We start from the raw sequence: 25,546 nt of genomic DNA, 5'->3' as shown, positions 1-25,546 counted from the left end.
CACCAATTAAATTCAGCTATTGGCCAAAAGACATGCATTTCTTTACACAATCTGTTTTCTTCAGCACAAGTCCGACAGCTCGGATTCTGCGGAATCACCTTTGAAGAAACCTGTATTGAAATGTTTGCTTTTAACAGCATATGGTCTTTGAAATTCAGATACTTTTCCCCTACCGATGGATGAACTCCTGACAATGTCTTCCACAGACACTAAACATGTGATGCCTCAGGAAAGAACGTTTTTATGTGCTGCTGAAGATGAAGCAAAAACCTGTTTCTGGACTTTAAAAAGGTCTGAGGCATTCTGATGAAATGAACACGAGGCGCAGGAAAGAGCATAAAAAGAAGTTGCTAGTTGAAAAAGAGTTGTTTTGAACATATTGAACATTTTAAAGGCAAAGAAATCCTACAATTCAACAATTCAACCAAAACAATTCACATCTGTACAGTTAAAATGCATAAATGTTGTTTGATGTTTGTGCTTTTTCCATTTAGTACATGGAAAACCATTGCCATTTTGGGTACTATGATTCAATATGATTTTATTTTAAAAGTATATTTTTTCTGTTTTTGACTCAAATAGGATTCACTCATTTTCTCTACTACTTCAGAAACTGTAAAAAACTGAATTATTATTTGAGGCGTGATTACCCACCTCAAGGAATAATCACAACCCTTATCAGGGTAAACCCTCATAGTAACTAAATTAATCTGAGGTCAACCCCCTGTTAGCTATGACACAGAGCAAATAAGGTTAATATATAGCAATATGTAAATTTTTATGCAGTACCAAAATGGTAATAAAATCAAAATACAAAACAATAATTATCCCAAAGGGAATAAGACAAATAGAGTGACATGTAAAAGATAAAACAACACCAAAATGACAACAATCCAAAAAGGAGAACTGGAGATATGATTTTTTGTATAAGTAGAAATAGCACCAAAAAGCACAAACCACTAATTATAGTCAATGATAGTGATAGACTAGGACCCAGGCACAATTTGAGGCTGACTGCGATGGAGCGCTGGTACGATACATTAACTAGGTTCATCCTGGGCAAAGATTTTATCTTCTGACTTATTCTTTCGAGTCCTAATCCACCACAGGAGTGAACTTCTAAAGCCTCCCAGGAGCTTAGGCGAGGCACTTACAGACCCACAGAGTATCAGGCATAGACCAACAGCAGAGTCCAGTTCAAAACCAGTTACTATTGCTCAGCTGGGCAATTCAAGGAAAATGCCTCTTGTAGCTTGTTGTATCCCTGTAACATGACCAGGAGCTCAGTCATATGACCCCACGTGTCCACTTTTTTGTCCTGGGTATAAGAGGGAGCAGGTCCAATCATTCAGGGCTCCTTTCAGTTCACAGACAACAGATCCAATCCTCTTCCGATCTTCCACAGGTCCAGGGGTGTTCATAAATGAATGCCTGGAGGGGCCACATTTGTGCTTGGCACTAGCTACTGGATGGGACTAACTCCCCAGCATGGCTAAACCAATGGGGTAAAAATTCTTAGGGCCAACCCTATCCACTTTAGGCAATTTCAAGATGGCAAAAGTCTTCAGCCACACTAAATATGGGCGTTGAGGGCTGGTGTGTGAGGGGAATATTCTATAGTAATTCTAGTGTCCTCTCACATCTAATACTAAAATTCTATTTGGAGAAGGTACTGTACCTACAATAAACCCACAGACAGAAATCTGGTAGGACAAAGGCAGAGTCCTTCAGGAACAAGACAGTGGATCCACGAGAATTGTCTTAGTGTTCTGTTCTTTCTCCTTTCAAATGTGTTCAAGGGTCATATGTAAACCAGAGACAGACGTCTGGTAGAATAAAAGCAATAGTCCTTCAGCAGCCAGACAGGGGATTCACAAGAATTGTCTTACAATCCTGTTCTCTCCCCTTTGAAGCATGCCCCAAGTGTTATTATGTGTGAGCCCAGTAGAGTTGTACAGTAGATTTTGACATTCAAGCAGGATTTGACAGTGTAGTGTCAGCAAGGATGCTCACAGCCCCCACCGTACATATTCGTAGGAGTCCTCTCTGCCCGTTCAGGTCAGCTATTGTTTGCTCCTTGGAGGGCACTTCACACCTATTCAAGGTTAATTACTGGCTGAGAAAAACTGTGGACCCCATGCAAATTAACCTCCAGGAATTTTCAGGCAGGGGAACGATAACTTTCCTAAGAACTTTTCCTTAGTATTTATTAAAAATCCAACTTCCCCATTGCATTAGATTTTAATAACTATTAAAAAAAATTGTTTAATTATTTTTCTAGCCAGTCCTATTACCAACATACAGTATTCAAATTTTAATCTGTTCTCTGTTTTTTTTTACATAAGGGACCTAGGCCTGCCACAGTGAAAAATAGTTTTTAGTTGCTAGTCACTGTGAGGGCATGTTAACACTAAGGCCCTTATTACGAGTTTGGTGGTTGGAAACGTCCGAATGTCATACTTGCGGGGAGGAGGCAGCCGTCATTCCTGCTGTTTCCCCCTGGTCGTACTACAAAGTACGATGTTCCCACCAGTCAGACCGGTGGGAACAATGCTACGATAATACCATGGCACATCAGCACCCTTGAAATGTGCACTGTCTGCAAAGCAAAGCAGACAGTGCACATTTTGAGGATGCTGGGCATGGGCAATGCAGGGCCCCCTCTAAGGCCTCCTGCACTGTGTTTCCACCATTCTATCAGCAAGGCAACGCCGAGTTTATGAGTCTGAAAGCCGTCAAACCGTTGGGAACATTGTTCCCGGCAGAGATGGCAGTCCCCTGGCGGTCCGACCGCCCAGGTCGAAATCTGTCAGTTAGACCACCAGGAGTGCAGCGGTCCGACCATCACTTTGAGTCTGGCGGTCCTTGGACCCCCATCCTTGTAATGAGGCCCTAAGTTTCTTTATATCCTACTTTAAATGCCATGCAGCCTGGTCTATGGGCTTTAATGAGCACATATGGATGACTTAATAATATTTAAAAAGGATGTTTTTACCAGTCAAAATGGTTTACTTTGACAGATCGAATTGCAATGTTTACACTCCTGCAGTCAGGCTACAATGGTAAGTCTGAAGCTATGTTTGCACTGCCACTGTAGTGGATGGTGCAATAGATGCTTCAGTCTACTAGTGATATTTAACTTACAGGCCCCGGTACACTTTGTACCATAAACAAGGCACTTATAGCTCATTTCCACATGCTAATTATGGTTATGCCAGTTCAACCATGTTTAAAGTGGAAGGACAGACAATTTATTACTGGTTACCAGGAGTAAAGAGCAGAGAGTTTTAAAGCCAGCCACAACATATAGGGCAAACAGCTTGGGCTATACCACACAAAAGTGGTAATTTCCAATAGAAACTGATGCTTCAGTCGAGAAAGCAAAATAGATTGTGAGAATTCAAATGAAAATCTCTGTGTTGCACAGTTTTGCCTGTACCTAAAGTAAGTTTTTAGTTCATGTGGCTGTGGCATGTCCTGAACGGCTTCTGCAAAAGGCAATAGTTAAGTTGAGTCATTTTGCGGGTGGATACATTCCATCATCCAGAGGCTGTTGGGGTCTCAAAAAGGCATCATAAAGAACTCCTTCATCACTTCCGCTGACCAAAGAAAACATGGCTATCCGACTTTCTCACACCTCAACTAGCAGTATCTCATTTGTGATAAAAATGCCATAAACTCTTGCTTGACCTGCCTATTGAACTACACTCCATTCCCAACATGGTGTCCTTTTTTAAAGTCCTGAAGACCTGGCTGTCCCTTACTGGTCAAAGGTTTGAATTGTTCTGTAATAAAGCACTTTGTAAAACCCATCATCTTTGGCTCCTTAGCCCTATGAACTTTTTCAAGACAGATCAACAGAACAGGATTAAGAAGACTTCAGACAACGTAGGCTACAGCTATGTGCATGTCAGGCGTGGTGAATCTGCTTTAAGTTGTGGGGTTGAGTCTATGCCACCATGTGGCATTGGCTGACTGTGTAGTGTTAAACTGCAGTCAACGTGAGGTTGTAGGTCGTTGTCTCCAATAAGAATTGCATTTGACTTTCTGTTTTGGCAGCTGCTTGATTAGGTTTCCTTGCTGCTTCAGCAGATGACTACCTTAATTTCAACCATTTGCATTTGTTACCTGTAAAATATTTGAAACAGTGGAAGCCTTTACTGTATCTTACACCTGCCCCTCCAAGATCTTAAAGGAAAGTTGATTTTATCCACGGTAGGGATGTAGGATTTGCAGTGATGGTCAGTAAGCAATGACATCATGCTGGATGCCAGTACACCAAATTATCAAATAACCCCAATTAGCTTTGGGTACATACATGCTTCCATCATATTTTTACTGAACACTTCTCAAGGTTACTTGCTAATAGTAGCAACAGTACAAACGAAATATGTACGTAATAGCTGTCAGTGTTTCATACAACTATCTCAGGTAGCACATGCAGCATGTTACAACAACCCATACCAAGAACACACTTAGGCATAACTGCCAACATCAGGTTGACACTGTTTATGAAAACCAGGCAAAATTGTAACAGTAAAGAATCTGTATGAATAGCACTGTTGGATGGGACCATCCTTGAATAATATCAACTGCAGAGCGGTAGCGCTTTAAGTAGACATGATTCTCAGGGGCCGGGATTGCTGTATCCTTTGGTACATACTAAACAGGGAAGTGTTGGCTAGCCTCATCACTTCAGTTTGAAATTTCATCCAAATGACTCCCTTGAATTCACAAGCCTCCCAAACTTCATGTTGGTGTTCTTCTATTTTTTCATTTTTCATTTAGCAAACATTAGTGTTGTTTCCTTGAGTTGGATAGGAAGTTACAATTATGTTAACAGGCGTTTGATGATACTCTGATGGTACCCTTGATTTCATTTAAACATATTTTTCTGACTTTCAGTTAAAACGTAACTCGGGTCAGTTTACATTCACTTATGCCAGCCTTTCAGTGGGTTAACTCATTTTCCTGGTCAGGATTGGTACAATGGACCTTGTTGTGAGCCTTATTGCATATTTACAGAATTAATATTCTGGACTCTTTCGTTTTCTTATATCCACGCAGTCCATTTTATTGAATCTTATTATTTAACTCCGCCCCAGCCCCTAAACGATCTCCTTGTCCGCACATCTACTCATATTTCTTCGGACACCCTCTAACCTCATATTTTTACTTTTCAGCCATGGCGTGACAAACCATAGTCTGGCCACACTTTAAAATATGTGGTTGGGGTCTCCTTTCACATATTCTCAGTATGTACAGCTGGGGACTTAGATCAGTTGGAGTCTGTATTTGTTCTTCTTAGGTATGGGCCTGCACCCTTGCACAACACCTTCAATCGAGGTCAGGCCCACATTATGTGTAGTAAAGTGCCTGTCTGTCAAGGGAAGACATGTCCAAACACAATCATCAGTGTTGCGTCTACCAAGTCTTAATATCTTTGTCCTTGTATGATTGGGCCTGTGTAGTATTTTAACTGCTCTAACCTGAAGTCAGCTCTTATGGCCAGTTTGCTGGGCCCTTGAATCACTTGGGGGCATATTTAATAAAAGCCGTGCTACACACAGTGCAGTGCTACTTTTCTTACACCCTTTAGCGCCCCCTACCGCCACCATGTGTGCCCCATATTTTTAATACGGCACACCATGGCGCAGGGTAGGGGGAAATTGTGTCTTTTTTTTACGCTATTGATGTACTCGGCAGGACTACCGCCAAAGGTTTGGCACTACTCCTGCAGAGTACATAGGGGCACATTGTATTCAATGACATTCCCCTTTTAATGCCAGCTCTGAGCAGGCATTAAAAGTATTGAAAAAAATGTCACAAGGAAATCTATTAGATTTCCTAGCACCATTTTTTCAGCCCCCTTACCGGGGAATGCGCCGTCTGCATACATTATGCCTGGTGCAGACATAATGCAACGCAAAGTGTTACAAAGTGGCGCAATGCATGCATTGCACCACTTTGCAAGTATGGCACAGTGTTTTTGGCCTTCTAACGCCATACTATCATCTAAAAATTACGCTAATGTGGCGTTAAAATAGCGCTAGGGACTCTTAAATATGCCCTTTGTCCTGTTCCTCTTTCTCCAGTTCGTCCAAGTCTACAGATCACTTTTCCCTTAATGTATTCAGTGTGTTTGGTGCATTATTTCTAATCTTCCTATACATATCATGGAGATTGTCTTCTTGGGTAGAAGGCCATTGAGGAGCTTATCGTCTAGATTCGTCACCAGAGCATCTGAGTAGGATGATCCCACGCATCTCGTAGTTTACATAAACCTACTAGGACCCAATTTTAAATCCTTCAAGGGTGCCTATCTATCTCAATAGATTGCTATTCCCCAACGGTATTTCTTTGGTGAATACTTCTTCTCAAGTACTTGATTGATGCCATCTAAGCCCTTGCCACTGACGAAGTGCCTTTAGGTATTTTTTCTGATCTCACATACCTTTATAGTGCTGCCACGTCAGCTTTAGGTCCCAGCGCATACCTATCTATCCTGAGGTAAGTCTTGTGCTGTGGAGCAAGACATATTTGTTACTACTGTCACCTGTGGAGCTCAGTAATATACCCTAATGTCTGAAGGGCAGTGCTCCTGTCATAAGTACCACTAGAATTCATGGCAACCTTCCATCCTAAAAAAACAGCCTTACTTTGCAGTTTAGTTTCTGAAAAACACTTATATGGTACCCAAAAGGGTGCATTTCGGAGCACGTATAGAAACTTAGACAATGTGATAATTCTAATTAAGACTGCACGCCCCGGCAGTAAGAGAGATAGCTGTCCAAAAAGTAGCCGACATGAGCCACTGCTTCCAGCCACATTTTAAACACGATTCTCAATACCGTACTCTATTCATTCCAAACAGAAGCTATGCAGTTGTTAATGCTCACAAAAACATGGATTAAAAATATCATTCATACTCTTTCGACCCCAGCCCAGCATGGTAAAATCAGCCAAACCTACTTAGATTTGAGACAGCGGTGAATCAGAGTCCAGTTTCTCTTTTTTTTGGTCATAATATTCTTTTTATTTAGCTTTGCAAATAAGATTTCATCTGACCATAGTGCCAGGTCAGTTCAGGCCATTCTGCCTGTTCCACCAAGGACGTGTTTGTGTTGGATACTTTATCCTCCCCACTTTCCTGCACAGTGATGGAGAGAAGCTTTTAGCTCTTGAATGGCCCAGACAACAAACAACAAATCCGCACAGCATTTTGCTCCAGAACAAAGCAAGGCCTGATTGTCTATAATAAGCACACACATTTCTCTCTTTGCTTTCATCCTGCCCTAAAACCCCATTAAACGTACATTTGCTAGGAAGGTTCTTTTTGTTCAGGAGGCGATTTTCTCTGCAACCCCTGTTAAGGCCTCTAATAAAAGGCCCCTGTGCACAAACAATATATATTATTACTGTCTGATTCCATCACTCCCACATCAGTTGCTCTATTTCAGAGATTACATTCCAGGGAAGGGCACAATTTCTGTTCACTAGTGTTAACCCATGATCTCTGTGTAATGCTCACTGCAGTTTCTTTAAGCGCAAGTTATATTATGCATCCTCACTCTGCTCTATTCCAGCACAGCAGCTGCAAAGCAATACCCATAACAACAACATTTCCAGGAAATACAATGCAAAAATGTGGTATAACATTGTCCAATCATAGACAAGGTGTAGCATTGTGAAACGCTCTTATTTCCTTCCCTTCCTTTGTACGATCACACCTGATATAGGTGAAGTCAACCATAATTCCTGTTTCTGATCCAACCCTATATGAAAGGAAACACAAGATAGCCTCAAAAACCCAATCCACTAGAAACCATTTCTCATCATTTTAATGGAATTATCATTGTAGCAAACATTCATTTGCTAGATAATCATGAAGCATTGTGATCACATGCAAAGTTGCAATATACTTCCTTTAATTTCCTGGGGCGGGTTCTTAATTGTCTGATTCTGTCTATCGACAAGCTAAGGTGGGGATGATCCTTGCATCTGTGTCCTTAATAGAATTGAACCTTTCCATCATAATTGTTAGGAAATATTTTATTCCATGTCAGGACGGAAGTCTCAGATTATGAGGGTTGAAAGCTTACTCACAGTTAGTGATGGCACTTTTTCTACCTGCTTGTAATAGAAATGTTAAAAAGTTTACTCAGAGCACCAGCTTTCATAATGTCCTCCAAATGAGCTCCCAAAACAAAAGCCTTCGAAGCCATAGTCTTCTGGCTGAATGAGCACTGAAAATAGATACGTCAGTCACTACCTCTTGCATCACCCGTCTGAACCATCTAGAGATGATTGGGGGCTGGGGAAAAAACAGCTCAAAGGTTTTCCTCAGTGCATTTATCAGTTGATTTACCCCTGAGGGTCAGAAAGCAAAATCCTCTCCTCCAGACCCTTAATCGAAATAAAACATTCCATCAAGATTGTTATGAATTTTTTTATTACATTTTAAGGAGACATACATAGATTATGTAAACCATAACCCAGAAAACTCCATCCATTTCTTTATCGAAGAGGTCAATTCAGTCATCAAATCCTTAATCTCCCCAAGGTGACTGCGCTAACATTCTACATCTTGGCCTTCAAAGATGATCAATCAACTGGCTCTCTGACTTACTAGGTTAAGCTGATCAACGGAAACACACTGGGCAGAGGCTCCCCACTGTTTAATTGCATCTGCTTTTGGAATCCTAAATCAGGGAGGGATGAACCACTAATCACTGCCTTTCAACCACAGACCCAGCCTTGATCATGATCATGTGTAAGGTTTATTCACGATTCTTCCACAAGCCAGAGAACTATGGCAGTCTTCCAGCAAGCAGACAGGTCTCACTTATTTCAAAACGATAATATGTGCGTGCAGTGACACGTTCATCGCAGGAGAATAGCACTCGTGGCACCAGGTACTACTTTCCTTATGACTCCACAGGTACCTGCATTTCTTCAAAATTGGAGGTGAAGTGGCCTGATGGAATAGTTAGTGACTGTTAGCAACCAAGAAACCTGGTGGTTTCCAAAGTGCCAAGCCTGAACAAATTGGGGAACAGCACCAAGGGCCCCTCCTGAGGCTTTCAATGTGTCTCTGGAATTGCCTCCCGTCCTTCAAAATAGGAGAAGGTTTGATCAGGTGGCCGAGTCAGTGGCTCTGGCACCAACCAGGATACCACGATTCTAATCCCAAATCCCACAGTTTCGTCAGATTGGGTGATCCAGGGGACATTACTGTGTCTCAGTGCTCCCCAGTTCCAGCATCTGGAGAAGCATATGTGAGAGCTATTGTCTTTGTCAATGCGTTTTAGACCCGCTGTGCAGCAGCTGCTGTGGAGCACGTGTAAGGTGGGACAACGGTGCATGACTGCTGCGTCCTAGTGATTTCTTTCAGACAGGAGGGGATAGAAGGGAGTGTTGGTTCAGAGGACAAGTGACAATGGGGAGAATGTGACAAGGGGCAGGGCAAGCAAAAATGGAGGGGTACGTGTGGGGGAAAGAGGCAAGCAATGGCAGAGGAGTAGGGTCGGGAAGAGAAAAAGGCGCTATGGCTGTCTTACTTTGATGAAATGGCTTTATTCCGTGCAAAACACTTTTCAATGTGCCCTGTTTCGAGTTGTTTCTCAAAATCGAAGGTGCTGAAAAACAAGCCTATAGTCAGTATTTAAGAGTTACATAAACTGCATGTTTACGTTTACTTAGTGACATGCTTTTATAGGACTAATGGTGGAAGGAGATCAAACCAAGCAACCCCTTAATCAGAAGGTCAGCAGTGGGCGTCTGGTGCTGTGTAGGTTTCCTTAAGCTACACTGGATGTTTTTCAGTACTTTTTACTCATTGTCCTTGAGGGTGTTTGGTTCTAGCCAAGCTCCAGGTCAGCAGGGTCTGTGTGAGAGGCGGGACGCCTTTGATGTGCTTGTTTCAAAGGGGCTGCAATGCTCCTGTCTGAGAGACACCTGCCCACGGCCCGTCTGAGGATGGACGCATGAAGTAAAAGGCCTGGATGGCCAGAGGGCAGCACTTAATAGGGCGGCACACGTACATGCCATTGTTTAGCTCAGGGACAGTGTCTCAGGTCTCAACAGGCCGAACCAGGACAGAAAGGGAGTGCTTTGAACTTGACGGAGAGTTTGTGAAGCCGGCCTTATTGTTATGTTCTAGGAAGAGACACCCTGCGCATCATGGTCGGACTCCGATAAAAAGCATAGGCCCGCGCACCAAAATAAAAGAGATCCCCCTTAGCGAATTCTACAGCCCAAAAAAGTGGTAATATAATTGAAAATAAACAGTAAAAATCGGCCCACCTGGCCATTAAACTGGCCCATAACTGCTAAAAAAAAATGCAGCCCACACATTGATCTGTCAGACCAGCCCACTAGGCACTGCCTGATTCCCCTATAGACCAGTCCGACCCTGTAGCATATTCATTATTTGACAGATGCTTCTGAATTTTTATACAGAGTAATCCCTTAAATTGTTTGTTTAAAATTTCGTTTTTGATTTTTGAGCAAAGTGGGGCTGCACTTTTACGACAAAAAACACAGGTTGCGAATTGGGACCTGCCTGCATGAAGTACCGACCACCTTACCCCAGTAGGTAGGTGATATTACTGCTCTGTGGGACCACCACCAATTATACTTAATGCAGAGATGAATGGTTGTGACTCTTGCCAGCTGGAAATCCTCATGAGCAGGCGCCACCATACCTCCATGTCTGCCAGTGTGGCCTCGTGTGCACGAGGACAAGTTCTATGCAAACAAATCCAGATCAGAATTACGTTGCAGGCAAGGACAACGCACCCAAAAGTAGTCGAGCATTAAGCTGGTCGACATTTATCAGTATAAGGCCACTGCCTTCAAATACTTTCAAGGATTTCAGTTTTCGAGCACACTGCAGTTGCACTCAAAATACATATACATGCTACCAGGCATTGATTATTTTGAGCTTTGTTTAGGGGAAAACAGGATTTTTTTTTGCCAGGCTTGTAATCCATTCAGAGAGTGGCGGCTGCTACACTTACCTTTTCCGTTGGGAGAGATGGTTCCATCTCTCCTTCATCCTCTTCTGTTTCCTGACTCCCGGTAGCACAGAAGCACACAGGCTCCAAGACTCCCCTAAGCCAATCACAACGCTGCTGTCACCGGCATGGCAGCAGTGCCATGACTGGTCTGGGTGGCCTGGTTCGGCACTCAGACAGGGAGTGAGAGCCTGCGCACGTTCTACTCCCGGCTGTGCAATACAGCTGGGTGGAGAAATGCTAAGTGCGCATGACCATTTGGCTGGCCCAACACAGCAGGCCAAATGCTAATGCGTACATATGGTGCACTCCAATCCTCCTCCAGCCCTCCTGTAGCCTTAGCCAGCCCAGCCCTACCCCACCTAACATGCCTACAGAGGAACATTTCGTTAATATCATTATATTTTTCCTTTTTCTGCCCTGCACGAAGCAGTGGAGAGACACTCCTCTGCTTTAGCGCCGCAGCACTCATACGTATCAATGTGTTGGAAGTCAGCAGGAATGGTTAACAATGTGCTTTATAAAACTAATTTTGCCACATTATTTTGTGACAAGACTGGTTAATGGTATGTGTGTCCTTTAGTCGGGCATTCTGGACACTGTGAACCCTGTGCTTTTATTATGCAGACACAATCTCCACTCTTCAGTCACTTTCCTGACCCCTGGCAAGTCAACCTTGTGCTGGTTTCCGATCATTTGGGCAGGGGGAACGAGTCATGGCATGATAGGATGATAAGACCTAGCTCATTAATCCATTTCCTGCATGCCCCCATTATCAGCCTCGAGTGCTTCCCAGATCTTGAGTAGGCATGCCACTGTACCGGCGTGGAGTAGTCATAATACTTTACTGGAGTCATCCCCTCTAATGTTATATTATGTTATGTTATGTCACGAAGTATTCCCTGTAAACCCCGTAATGCAAGCCTGAGGCCCTCCCAAAGCGCTGGTAAGAAGAGAGGAAAAGAGGGCTGTTGGGGTACAGTTAATGAGGCTTCATCTTGTGAACAGAAGGCCTGCTCCACAAGGGCAGGCGGAGCCGTAGGGAAGAAGTGGGAGGGCAACAGGGGGGTGCCAAACACCATTCCAATATGGATGGAAGGGAGTAGGGGAAAGAATTGAGGTTGAAATATATGTGGAGAAAAAATAAAAGTTACTTGTGCCAGTACATATTTCTACCTCATTGATAGGTAATTTCCATCTAATCAAGTATGAGCTTACCTGCAAATAAACCTGTGTCATTTATTTCCAGGATTACTCCTGTTTTATTTCTTTTGATCTGAAAATACATTAGAAATCTACTCCAAGTGCTGGAGTAAGTTGACAAAAATAACTTTCTTGAATTTTTTAAATGGTCTTTATAAATAACTTTGTGTCTGATTTAGAGTTTGGCGGAGGAGTTACTTCCTCACAGCAGAGATGGATAATCTGTCCAATGAAATATAAATCCCATAGGATACAATGGGATTTATTTTTCGGTGGATGGGATATCCATTGTGAGGGAGTAACCTCTTCGCCAAACTCTAACTCAGACCCTTTTTTCTAAATAAAACTATTAGTGACAAACAGCATCCACATAATTCTACAAACTGTAATGTAGAATGAGGATGCATGTGTTTCAGGTCTCGCTCATTTTTTTAATTTCAAAGTGCAAACCCCACTAATTTGCATTGTGAGAGAAGTATTACTTCAGGCAAAAATAAGAACAAGAGTGTTTGAAAGGCAACGTTCTTCTATTAGCATTACAATCCAGACATCTGAAGCTGCTTCCAACTGCCACACATACCTCTAAGCACTCTAACTTGATGGATGTTTGAATTAAAAGAAACATTATTAGGAGCTTCACAAAGACTTCCTTCGGGCAATGAATGTAAAAATGGATGATCAGCCTCCATTTTAACAAATGTTTATTATTCATAAAATAAATGGGTATTCACTTTATAAAATTTGCATATGCCATAGGCTCATGTCTTCTCACACGGCTTGTGCAATTCTTTACCAAAACTAATTTAACTAACTCTGCATATTCTGAGATACGAAGAAAAGAAGTATATTTACCTCACCCTGAAAGGACACATTTTGAGCATGGATTTACCAGTACTGGCAAAGAAGGCAGGCAAAAAATCATAATTTGCAGTGATCTAAAGGTAGCACTTCCGATTCAAGCCCTATAGTCCTTTTTGCTGCCAGCTGCAGCTAAAAGCTGCTGAATGGAATTACACCAATCTTTGCATGAAGATAAACCTTTAAGCAGAGTAGGCTTTTTAGTGGACTGGTGTAAATCCACTCAGTCGTTTTAGAGTTATTTAAAATTTAAAAATGTGAGGGGGAGTTATGAAGGGGTATCCTTTTAATCATCTTTTAGCAGATAATTTGCAAATTATCAGCAAATCTGAAGAGATTCAGAGTGTGCCCATTTAAAACATATATTTAGAACTGATTGTCAAAGTAGCATATTTTCCCTTCAGGAAATTCTGGTGTTCCCGGATCTGGCTAGTCTGATTTACAGGTCCTTATAATTGCCATTATGTTATGCATTAAACTGGAGCACTGATGCTCAAAGCACGGGGGCTGCATGCAGCTCTCCTGAACTAATTCAAATGCAGAACCATTTCACCTTAGTACATCAGATTATGTCAGTGCATTGAGAAGTAACTTTTTTAAAAGTGACAGTTTTCAATAATGAATTTAGAAATATTATTTTTTCACCCCACCCTGACAGCAATGCCAATAGTAAACTAAGAAGCAAGTCAGTTGTTATGCGCCCTCTTAGGGTGGGCTGGATTCATATTACACATGAACAACATTAAAATGTATTAAATTAAACAAGGGAAAAGGTTTTGTTTAGCACACAGCCTGAAGTCATGTATTTCGAGATCCCCGCATGTGATAATGAAGAAGAAGGACGGAAAGTGAAATATAACTAGGATCACAAAATATGATTAAGTGAAGAAGCTGGAATTAATCCCATATTTCTGGTTTCTCTTTTGCAGTTCAGACACTAAGGGGCTGATTACAACCTTGGTGGATGGGATACTCTGTTACACTGTAAACGATATCCGGTCCTCCATATTACAAGCGCCATTATATCCTATGGAACTTGTAAAATGGCGGTCAGGATAACTGTCACATTTGTGACAGAGTATCCCATCCGCCAAGATCTTAATCAGGCCCTAAATGTATATGCTTCACTTCCCCTATGACCACCTTGCAACCATCCTCAGTCCTCCACCTTGCTGGCATCAATGCAGCCCTCATCACATGACAGACCAGACATAGTGGCCACTGTGAAAATGTTTGCAAGTACCCATAAATTAGAGGCCACATATGACATCTAGTGCAGAAATCCCTGATGAAGTATATGTAAGGAAAGAGGCAGATTCTCCCCTTAAAAATATCAAGCAATTGCGTTTTTTCACCACTCAATCTGCTATTTCATACTAAGCCCCTGTAGATATCTATGCATGTATGTATTTTTATTATAAATTGCAAACCATGAGACTGGCTAGACAGCTGAAGCACTACCTAGGCTAGACCTAAAAATACAAACATAAATGTATACATAGAGGAGTTTGAGGTCACCTCTCTTCATCCTTTGTTCTGTTCACCTGTCCGTCACAGTTTGCTTCCGCCTACCACCACAAAAGATAGTGGGTCAACCCATTTCATCGATTGGTTCTCTTTTATTGTGATAATTTTAATCAAGACTGCACGCCCCGGCTGATCACATGCACATCCATCTAAAAAGATGCCCAGTTCAGTGCAGGGCTTGTGGCCCAAAGCTTTACTTTGCCAACACTTCTTCTTTTCATCCTTTCGTCTTCGATACTTTTTTAGGCATCTTTGTTTTTTTAAACTATAGGAGAGCTTTACTTCTCTTCAGCAGGTCAGTAGGTGGATACACTCCTCTGTCCTAGCGCAGTATAACCTGTCATATTTAGGGATGTCTACCACGTAGGTGGAGATCTCTGTGCTTTAAGCAGAGCTGTCACCATGATGGCTCTGCTGAATGCATTGAAACTGAGCTGTGCAGGTGCCATGAAGAATATGCCTGCACACCAAATTTTTTTGTTCTTCAAAAACAATCTCCTACTTTGGGAGTTCGCTGTTGAGAATCAAAAACTTAATGGCCATTACGTACTCAGTTTTTTCCCCAGCATGTGGATGGGGTCAATAATATGGCCTTGTAGCCTGCCATGCACGGCTATACTGGCCGTTAAAGGTCCCCTAGCGTTAAAGGCCAGAGCCGAAGGCGAGGGCCTTTCAACAAAGGAGCGTGACTTTAATGTCACTATAGCCCAACTAAGAGGGCTATAAGGCTATTAGAACATTCTGCCACAAGAGGGCAGAATGTTCTAATAAACAAAACAAAGGGCTCACGGAGTCAGAGGGGATTAAAATCCCCTCAGGCTCCTTGAGGTTTTGTTCACAGCAACAGCTGTGACCAACAAAAGTGGTGGTGCACCAGTTTGACAAACAGGGTACTCTGTGACGTTTTGAGCAGAGTACTCTGTCAGCCAAACTCTACATAAAGCCCCAGGTCTTTTGGTCTTTTGGTTACAGTAATTCAATCCCTGGGGTACATTTTCATTGTTCCAGGAGTAATATTTTCTGTGATGGGCATTAAAATGAAAAAGAGTTCCTGTACATACTATATATACACCTGCCTGCTAGGAAGCACATACTTTTGTAAACAATTTAATTTGAATTTTATAAAATTAAAATTGTTATTTCTAGCAAGTTAAGCACCCCATCAGCTTGAAAAGCCAGATCTGTTGGGTTTGTCAGTGTATGTTAAACTTGCTGTGTCCATGTTTTTGTGTTCTTAATAACAGTCATGAAGTCCGTTTGTATTCAAGGAAATTAACTGGTTGTGATAACTAATGTTGAAGCAGTTGATATGGTTTTATACACCTTGAATAAACTTTAATTGGAACTGAACAGAAAAAGCAGTTGCATAGAGTTTCCAAACATATACTGCTTAAAATGTGCAGACTAGCCTACTCTACTTCGGCAGGCGTGTCCATAGGCATAATATATAAGGGTTACTTGTGATCGAGATACCTGTTCTTTCTGTTGTAATTGCTGCGGTCATCATTGAGGCAGTCAGTAGAAAAGGACTGACCCTTTGGTTTCTATCACATTCTTGATTCATGAAGGCGGAGTACTTTGGTTTCCAGAAGTAAATAACTACTTTCGTTCCACTGTATTTGAAGATAGTTTAGAAGAAAACGTGGGTCCAATAAATGCATAAAGGGCAAACTTTCCCAAATGCACATCGTGTTAGCAAGAAATCTGCATTATGAACTGTGTGCACTGTATGCGAATGGTTAAAATGTGCCCACTCCTAATTACATTCTGTGTTTGGTCACGTACCATCTCATCACTCCATTGAAGAAGTAAACACGTCACCGCTGAAGAAGAGGAAGGATTAAGATCTTCAGCCACACTCTGTCTCCAGCATTGCCAAAGTGGAGGGGGTGCTACTGGAGCAAAGGTTGCATCACTAGGAAGCTGAACGCCCTCTCTGTCCGAGATTGGTTATCTTTCCCCTGCACATCTGGATTCGATCCCGGGCTGTAAACTGGACATACTTCGCATCTGGATTCCACCCAACCCCATTCCTGAGAGTCAGAGGAGTAGCCACCTCCCCCGCCCAGGAAGGTGTGCCGTGGCACTTAGATGTCTACTTCAAGGGTGGCTTCAAGCAGCAGAAGCATACACGCGCTGGTCCTTATGTCCAATCTGCAGCAGTAGAATACACTTACAAGAAGGTCATTTATCTTCTTTCCTGCATGCATCCTCAACTTTTACACACTGAATGCCCTCATGACGTGCCAAATAACTTGAAATCACATAAAACACACACAAATGCCCCGTTTCCCAGTCAAGAAGGTGCCTAAGCAACTGGCGAATGTCTCCGACCTTGAACACCACATCACATACACACAGCGAATCAGCGATAGTTACCCTACAAAGGAAAGGACTTCATCACTGTTCCCATAACATCATCACAATCTGGATGAGACCCCTGTCTCCAAAAGCAGCCAAGTTACTGCACCGCTAAAAGTGCTACAAGGCCATACCAATAGGAGAATACAAATAAATGCTACATAACTTTTTTGGTGCAAAGTGGAAGGGACACCGTGGGTGGGTCAAAAGGCAAAATGGCATCTGTTTTGCCAACCTCTCTCCTACAGATAACTAAGTGTAAAACATTTGGTCCAGCGACACACCGCTGATACATAAACAGGTCTGTATTTGATTTCTAACGCCCTGACTGATGCTTTTTTAAACACATCCTTAAAACATGAGAAACTTGCACTACTTAGTCATCAGATCCACTCCCTCAGTGCATTCTGGGAAGGAGATATATCAATAGGATTCAATAGGTTTGGAGCCTATAGTTTGCCATAACTCTGTAGTAGAGTGATTATCTCTCTGATCTAAGCCACTATGACTAAGTGACTAATACTTTAATACGATTGGAATCTGTGAACAAAATATTACTATGATTGCCCCCAGAGTTCCTTTTTTTGAAGGAGGCCCCCCTTAACTTCTAAGCCATGCCATTGCCTGCCTTGCAAACCACTCTCCTTTCACAAGCAAGTAATTGCAGCGAAGAGGGCGACGACCGGAGGGGGTGGTGGCAACCGTTCAGGCCCCCCCCCCCCCTTGAGTCCAAAAACAATGACAATCTGTGCAATTCTGCAGGGGAGCCCCATCATTTTGCAGTACGCCACTGCTTGAAGCACTCCATGAATGTTGCAATTATGATCGGGGTGCTGGGGAAAGTAACAGAGGCCACAGCAGGGGCTCTGGATTTCCAAAACTGGCCTCTAGGGGCGCCAGGCCACTGGGGAAAAGCCCGGTGGATTAAAAGGCCTATCCGGGCTATGCATGCAAGTTAAGTCATGTGTGCCGTGTCAGATGCAGCCCCGTCAGTCTGCTCCAGATTATCAACCTGTTATAAATAATTGACTCTGTTTATTGGTTGTAAATCTGTCCCAGGCGTGGCAGACCCTGTCCCAGCCACGCTGACTCTCCATAGGCACCTGCCTGTTCTCAGTTGAGCCAGTTTCTCTTTGGGTCAGTCCGTTCAGCAGTGTGTCACCCTGACGAGTCTCACCACGCTGCCATTTCTGAGCCAGGCCCGAGTTCATTTAGCAGAAGCACTTCCAGGGTATGATTATGGTGCATTTTTATCTCTGGCGGCCAGCAGCTGTTTCTCTTGTAGGAATGCTGGCGCCCTACGGAGCAGATAACTCAAATTAATCCGACAGGTACTCCTATCATCTCCACCATGCAGTGAGCTGTTTACAAATGACCAAAATGAAACTTTTAGAACAACCTTAAATCCTTCACTGTGTGCGTGGTGATGTTTGGTTTTCCCTCTCTAATTGGCCCAAAGATAATTAGGATAGAACTTGTTTCTGTGCTATTAATCATTTTTTTTTCAGGACGTCTATTTGAACATATGTTCTTGAAGCAGTAGACATTTGCCTGCATACACTGACGTTCTGACGGTGAAATGTTTTCAGTGTGTGGAAGGGCAGTGGTCGGGGACGCACACATGTGCTCTGATCCTCTGTAGCAACAGAAGCTGTTTTCAGTCATTTGCACGGCACAGTGAATTTTTGTGCGAGAATTTCTCTAAATGACGTATGTCACGGAGATCGGGGCCTCTAAGAGGGAGAGTTGCTACCCACGTTCCCTGTGTGTGGGTGAAGTTGTCTGGAACGGGGCAGAATAGTTGTTTATAACTTACTGAAAAAAAGCGTAAATGTGGTTAAGTAGTTAATATGATGACTGTGGTGATGACTTGCACCCACGGCTTCCACGCTCAACTACATCGTGTGATCTTAGCAGGTTGTCTGAGATCCCTCTGAGTCATTCTGCTTATCCAATAAAAAAGTACAAACGCAGTTGGAGTGAGAGGGGAAACATACCCAAATGGCCACCAGCTCAATATCGCCAATATTTTTTTTTAAAGGACTGGTGTCTACGACTTTATCTTACATAACTGCCTAACCCTAGATGATATAGCTGTTATTGTTTTAATTTTTATCCATATAACTTTTCTTTTTCCAAGTCGGACCGTTTCTTATTCCTAAAGTTGAAACATGTAATAAGTTCTCGAACATATAGGTCTCCATGTTTTATTTGTCGTGAAACGCATGTAAATTAAGAAAGTCAACAAAAAAATTGGCCGTTTACTTGCACAAAGAAAAATTGATGATTGCCGTGTACTATACCTTATAAGATAGAGTGTCCAGTTTTTCCCTTCCTAGATGGTTGTATGTCACAAATATGCAGAAATATTGCCACACATAGGTTAGGTGTTGACTTTTATTCTTTGGCACATTGTGTGAGTCAGGCAAGTGCAGTCTACCTCTTTGTCATTTTGTTTTTTAGGTATCCGCTAGACAGTGCATGTGCTGTCTGTTCAAGACTATTGCAGTCTTACAGTGGGCTTAGAGCCCGCCCGTTTCTTACAATTTGTTGGCTTGCATGGCGCTCGCCTTTACAGCCTTGTAATTGGTCACTGCAAGCCTAGCATCATTTCCGTTTCTGTATGTGGAGCAGGGGCCAAGCACTGATTTATTCACCTTACTCAGTGCTTTTGCGCTGCTCCAAACGTGATTGAGGTACTTCTTTTTAACTTACAGGGCTCTGTAAACTGTAGATGTGTGTCTGACAAAAACGTGTCTAGTAGGACAAACAAAATTGCAAACTTTTATTTTCTATAGTTAACTTATTTCTTTTAATTTGCCAAACATTCTTTTCTCACTTTGCATTTGTTTGTTAAATTTGCTTGTGGGCCCATTTCTCAAAAGATGGCAATGTTCCTGTTTTAAGTGTTGCAAAGCAACATTGTGTCTGTATTATGTATACTTTCTGAAATTATGTTCTAACAGATAATCATGCAGTACAAAGAAACCTACACCACTCCAATCTGCCCCCTCCAACCACCCTACCACACCCACACCAGTCCATCCCATTCAATCAAATTTACCCCAGGCCAATCTAATCCACCCCAGTCTACTCCAATCCATCAAACTCCAATCCTTTCAACATAGCTCAATCAAATCTGCCCTATCTTCCCCACTTCAATTCAAAACAATCATGTCTGCCCCATACTAATCCAAAACAATCTGCCACACTCCAATCGAAAACAATGTGCCCCACTTTAATCTACCCCATTCCAATCTAAAACAATATGTCACACTCCAATCTGCCCCGCTCCAATCCAAAACAATCTGCCCCGCTCTCAGCCAAAAAATCTCTCACTCCATTCTGCCCCACTCCAATCCAAAACAATCTACCCCACTCAAATCTGCCCAACTTTAATCCAAAACCATCTGCCTCACTGTAATCCAAAACAATCTGCCTCACCCCAATCTGCCCCACTCCAATCCACTTTACTCCAATCCAAAACATTCTACCCTCCTCCATTTGAGACCAATCTGCCACACTCTACTCCAAAACAATTTGCTTCATTCCAATGAAAAAAAAATCTGCTCAACTCCAAGCCAAAACAATCTGCCCCACTCCAATCTCAGACAAACTGCCCCACTCCAATCTGCCTCAATCCAATCTGCCCCACTCCAATCCAAAACAATCTGTCCCCTCCAGTAAAAATAATTTGCACCAATTCAATCCAAAACAATCTGCCCCACTCCAGTCTAGAACAATCTGCCCCACTCCAACCCAAAACAATCTGCCTGACTCAAATCCAGAACAATCTTTCCCACTTCAGTCTGCCCTGCTCCAATCTAAAACAATCTGCCCCACTCAAATCCAAAACAATCTGCTCTACTCAAATCCGTCCCACTCCAATCCAAAACAGTCTGTCCCACTTCAATCCACCCCACTCCAATCCAAAACAATTTGCCCCACTCCAATAAAAACAATCTTCACCACACCAATCCAAAACAATCTTCCCCACTCCAGTCTAGAACAGTCTGCCCCACTCCAAACTTCCTCATCAGATCCAAAACAATCTGATCCACTACAATCCAAAACAACCTGCCCCATTGCAATCGATAACAATCTGCCCCACTCTAATCTGCCCTACCCCAATCTGCCCCATTCCAATCCAAAACAACCCGCCCAACTCCAATCTGCCCCACTCCAATCCAAAACAATCTGCCCTACTCCAATAAAAAATAATATGTACCATTCCAATACAAAACAATCTACTCTGCTCCAATCCAAAACAATCTACCCCACTCTAATGTGCCAGATTCCAATCCAAAACAATCTGCCCCACTGTAATCTACAACAACCTGCCCCACTTGAATCTAAAACAATCTGCTCAACTCCAATCTTCTCCACTCTGATCTGACTCACTTGAATCCAAAACAATCTTCCCTAGTCCAATTTGCCCCAGTCCAATCTGCCCCAGTCCAAACTGCCCCATCTAATCCAAAACAATCTGTCCCACTACAATCCAAAGCAACCTGCCCCACTGCAAACCAAAACAATCTGCCCCACTACCATCTCTCCACTCCAATCCAAAACACTCTGCCCTGTCCCACTACAATCTGCCCAACTCCAATCTGCCCCACTTCAATCCCAAACAATCTGCCCTACTCCAATTAAAATTAATCGGTACCACTCCAATACAAAACAATCTACCCTGCTCCAATCCAAAATAATCTGTCCCACTCCAATCTGCCACAGTCCAGTCCAAAACAATCTGCCCGCTCTAATCTACAACAATCTGCCCCACTCAAATCTAAAACAATCTGCTCAACTCCAATCCGCTACACTCTGATATGACCCACTTGGATCCAAAACAATCTGCCCCAGTCCAATTTGCCCCATTCCAATCTACCCCACTTCAATCTGCCTACTTCATTCCACCGAGCTCTAATCCAGGCCACCTCACCCCATTCTAATAAGCCCCACCCCAATCCAATCAACACCACTCCAACCCAACCCAACCCACTCAAGTCCAATTCACCACAATCTACCCCACTAGAATCAAAACTGCCCCATCCAATCTAGCCCACTCCAATCCAAAACAATCTGCCCCAATCCAATTCAAGACAATCTGCCCTACTTCAAACCAAAATATCTGCCTCACTTCAATCCAAAATGTCTACCCCACTCAAATCCAGAATAATCTGCCCCACTTAAATCTACCCCACTCTAATCCAAAACAATCTGCCCCACATCAGTCCAAAACAATATACCCAACTCCAATCTTCCCCACTCCAGTCCAAAACAATCTGCCCCACTCCAATCCAAAACAATCTGCCCCACTCTAATGAGAACAATCTTCATCACTAAAATTCAAATCAATCTGCCCCACTCCAATCTGTCCTACGCAAATCCAAAACAATCTACCCCATTCTTATCTAAAGCAATCTGCCCCACTTCAGTCTACAATTTACCCACTCCAATGTGCCCCACTCCAATCCAAGACAATCTGCCCCTCCCCAATTCAAAACAATCTGCCCCACATCAATCCAAAACAATCTGCCCCACTCCAATCCACATCAATCTGCCCCAAAACAACTTGCCCGCTCCAATCCAAACAATCTGCCCCGTTCAAATCCAAAACAATCTGCCCTACTCAAATCTGTCCCACTCCAATCAAAAACAGTCTATCCCACTCCAATCTTCCCCACTCCAGTCCAAAACAATCTGCCCCACTTCAATCTGCCCCACTCCAATCCAAAACACTCTGCTCACTCCTATCCAAAATAGTATGCCCCACACCAATATGCCCCACGCCAATCCAGAACAATCTGCCAATCTCCAACCTGCCCCACTCCAATCTGACCCATTCAAATCCAAAACAATCTGCCCTACTCCAATCTGTCCCACTCCAATCTGACCCACTTCAATCTGCCCCACCCCAATCCAAAAGAACCTGCCCCACTCCAGTCTGCCCACTCCAATCCAAAACAATGTGCCCCAATCCATTCCAGTCCACGCCACACCAGTCTAATCCACCCCAGTCCAGTCCAATCCAATCTACCCCATTCTAATCCAATCCACCTCACACCAATCCTATTCGCTCACCCCACTCCACCCCACTCCAATCCAAACCACACCACTAAAATCCAACCCACCTTACTCAACTCTAATTCACCCAATCCAGTCCAACCACTCCATCCAATCACTCCACTTCCACTCCAATCCACCCAACTCCAATCCACTCCACCCCATTTTTAACCAACCCACCCCATTCCATTCCAACCAACCCCATTCCAGTCTAATCCAGTATACCAATCCAGTCAACCTCAATCCACCCCATTTCAATCGAATCTACCCATGCCAAACTACCTCAGACCAACCCACTCCAGTCCAATCCACCCACATCAATCCAATCCACCCCACTCCAATCCACCCCACTCCAAAAAGTCCACCCAGTCCAATCCAACTCACCCCATTCATTCCAATCCCCCACTACATCCCGATTCACCTCACTCCAATCACCCTACTCCAATCCAGTCCACCCCACACCAATCTAATTCACCCTAATCCAGTCCAATCCAGTCTACCCCAATCCAATCCAGTCCACCTCACACCAATCCAATACACTCATCCCACTCCACCCAATACATCCCACCCCACTCCAATCCACCCCACTTCAATCCATTCCACCCCACTCCAATCTAATCCACCCACTACAACCCAATCACTCCACTCCAATTCACCTCACTCCAGTCCACCATACCCCATATAATCCACCCAACTCAATCCAATTCACCAGCTCAAACTAATCCACCCTACTCACCTCCAATCCAATCTACCCCAATCTAATCCACCCCAATCTAATCCAATCCAAGCCACCCCACCTCACTCCACCCAACTCCAGTCCACCCCACCCCACTCCATTTCAATCAACCTAACTCCAATCCAATCCAGTCCACACCACTCCAATCCACCCCACCCCATTCCAATACACCTCACTCCACTTCATTCCACCCCACTCCACTCCAGTCTACCCAACTCCACTCAAATCCAATCTAACCCACCCACCCCACTCTATCCCAATCCAATCCACCCCACCCTAGTCCAGGCCACCTCAATCCAGTCCATTCCAATCCAATCCAATCCATCCCACTCCAGTCCAGTCCACCCCACTTCAAACCAATCCACACCACTCTAGTCCAATGAACCCCACTCCAGTCCAATACAATCCACCCCACTCCAATACAATAAATCCAATCTACCCCACTCCAGTTCAATCTAATCCACCTACTAAACTCTACCCCACTCCAGTGCACTCCACTCCAATGCAATGTAATCCACCCCACCCCAGTCTTATCACTCCAGTTCAATCCACCCCAATCTAATCTAATCCACCCCACTCCAATCCAGCCCAAACAAATCCACCTCCCCATTTCAATCGACCTGACTCTAATCCATCCCAGTCCACTCAATCCATTCCACTCTATTCCAGTCCAACACACCCCACTACTTCAATCCACTCCAACCCACTCTACCCTATTTCACCCCACCCCACTCCACTCTACACCACTCCACTCTACGACACTGAATTCTAAAAGACTCTGCCACTGAACCACTGAACTCTACTTCCCTCTACTCAGCTCTACAACACTCTGCTCCAACTACCTCACTGTATGACACTGTACTCCAGCGAATCCACTCTGTGACACTACTCCCCCACTCCAGTCTCTGACACTCCAAGCAACTCTTTTTTATCCCTATTGAACAGCAGCAACACTTTGTACAACATAGCAAAAACACATTGCTATGACAATAACTCTTGTATATGCAAGACCTATTGTTTGCCAATGCTTGTCTGTTAAAGGTATCAGCACCTAGAATCTATAATAGGTGCCATGTAAAAATAAGTCTTGATAAAAAGCCAGTATTATGTCTTTGTAACACACAGTGTCCCCTTCACAGGCGGTTGTATGCCAGAAGTGTGCACAAATAACATTTTACATAAATGGTGTCCTAAATTTAACAATATTGTGTTCAACTGGATGAAGACTTTGTTGTAGAAACTCCAATGGGATGATATTTTTGGAAAAAAAACAGCAACAATATTCTGATACCATAATGCAATGGTGCATTCCTAACGGTTCTCTCAGCCTTACCAATTCATGTAAATCTGTGTTGGCAACACCCTGCACCCACACGTACCTAGAATAAAGAAAGAAATGAAGAGAGAAAAGACTATTGGGCATACTTATGGAAAAGTGGTGTATCATGCATAATGCCCCACTTTTCTTGCGCCCATCTATCGGCACCTAACAACACCATGGTTGAACCGTGTTTATGATACAGCAGTCCATGGAGCTCGTTGGCACAATAGCGTCAGCATTTTGTACGCTATTGTGGTACTTTGCTGCACTAGTGTCAAAAATGTTGATGCTAATGCAGCAAAGTGCGGGGAGTCCCATAGGTTACTATGGGTGCGCTATTTTAACAAATGCTTTGAGCAGGCATTAAAAATGATATAAAAAATGGGGCAGTGAAATCTTTTACTTTTCACTGCGCCATTTTCTCGGGCCTCCCAGCACCAAAACGCCCCCCCTTGC

General features: G+C 43.3%; 1 protein-coding gene across 2 annotated transcripts in view; it reads left to right on the top strand.

Annotated features, from left to right (window-relative positions):
* MEGF6 (multiple EGF like domains 6) overlaps positions 1–25,546 on the top strand; it is a 1,002,006-nt gene that overhangs the window by 323,605 nt on the left and 652,855 nt on the right. The gene's annotated exons all lie outside the window — the stretch shown is intronic.

This window comes from Pleurodeles waltl, chromosome 6, assembly GCF_031143425.1.
Source record: "Pleurodeles waltl isolate 20211129_DDA chromosome 6, aPleWal1.hap1.20221129, whole genome shotgun sequence".
Classification (NCBI taxonomy): Eukaryota; Metazoa; Chordata; class Amphibia; order Caudata; family Salamandridae; genus Pleurodeles; species Pleurodeles waltl.
The sequence above is the reverse complement of the archived record's forward strand: the minus strand, read 5'-3'. Positions and strand labels throughout refer to the sequence as shown.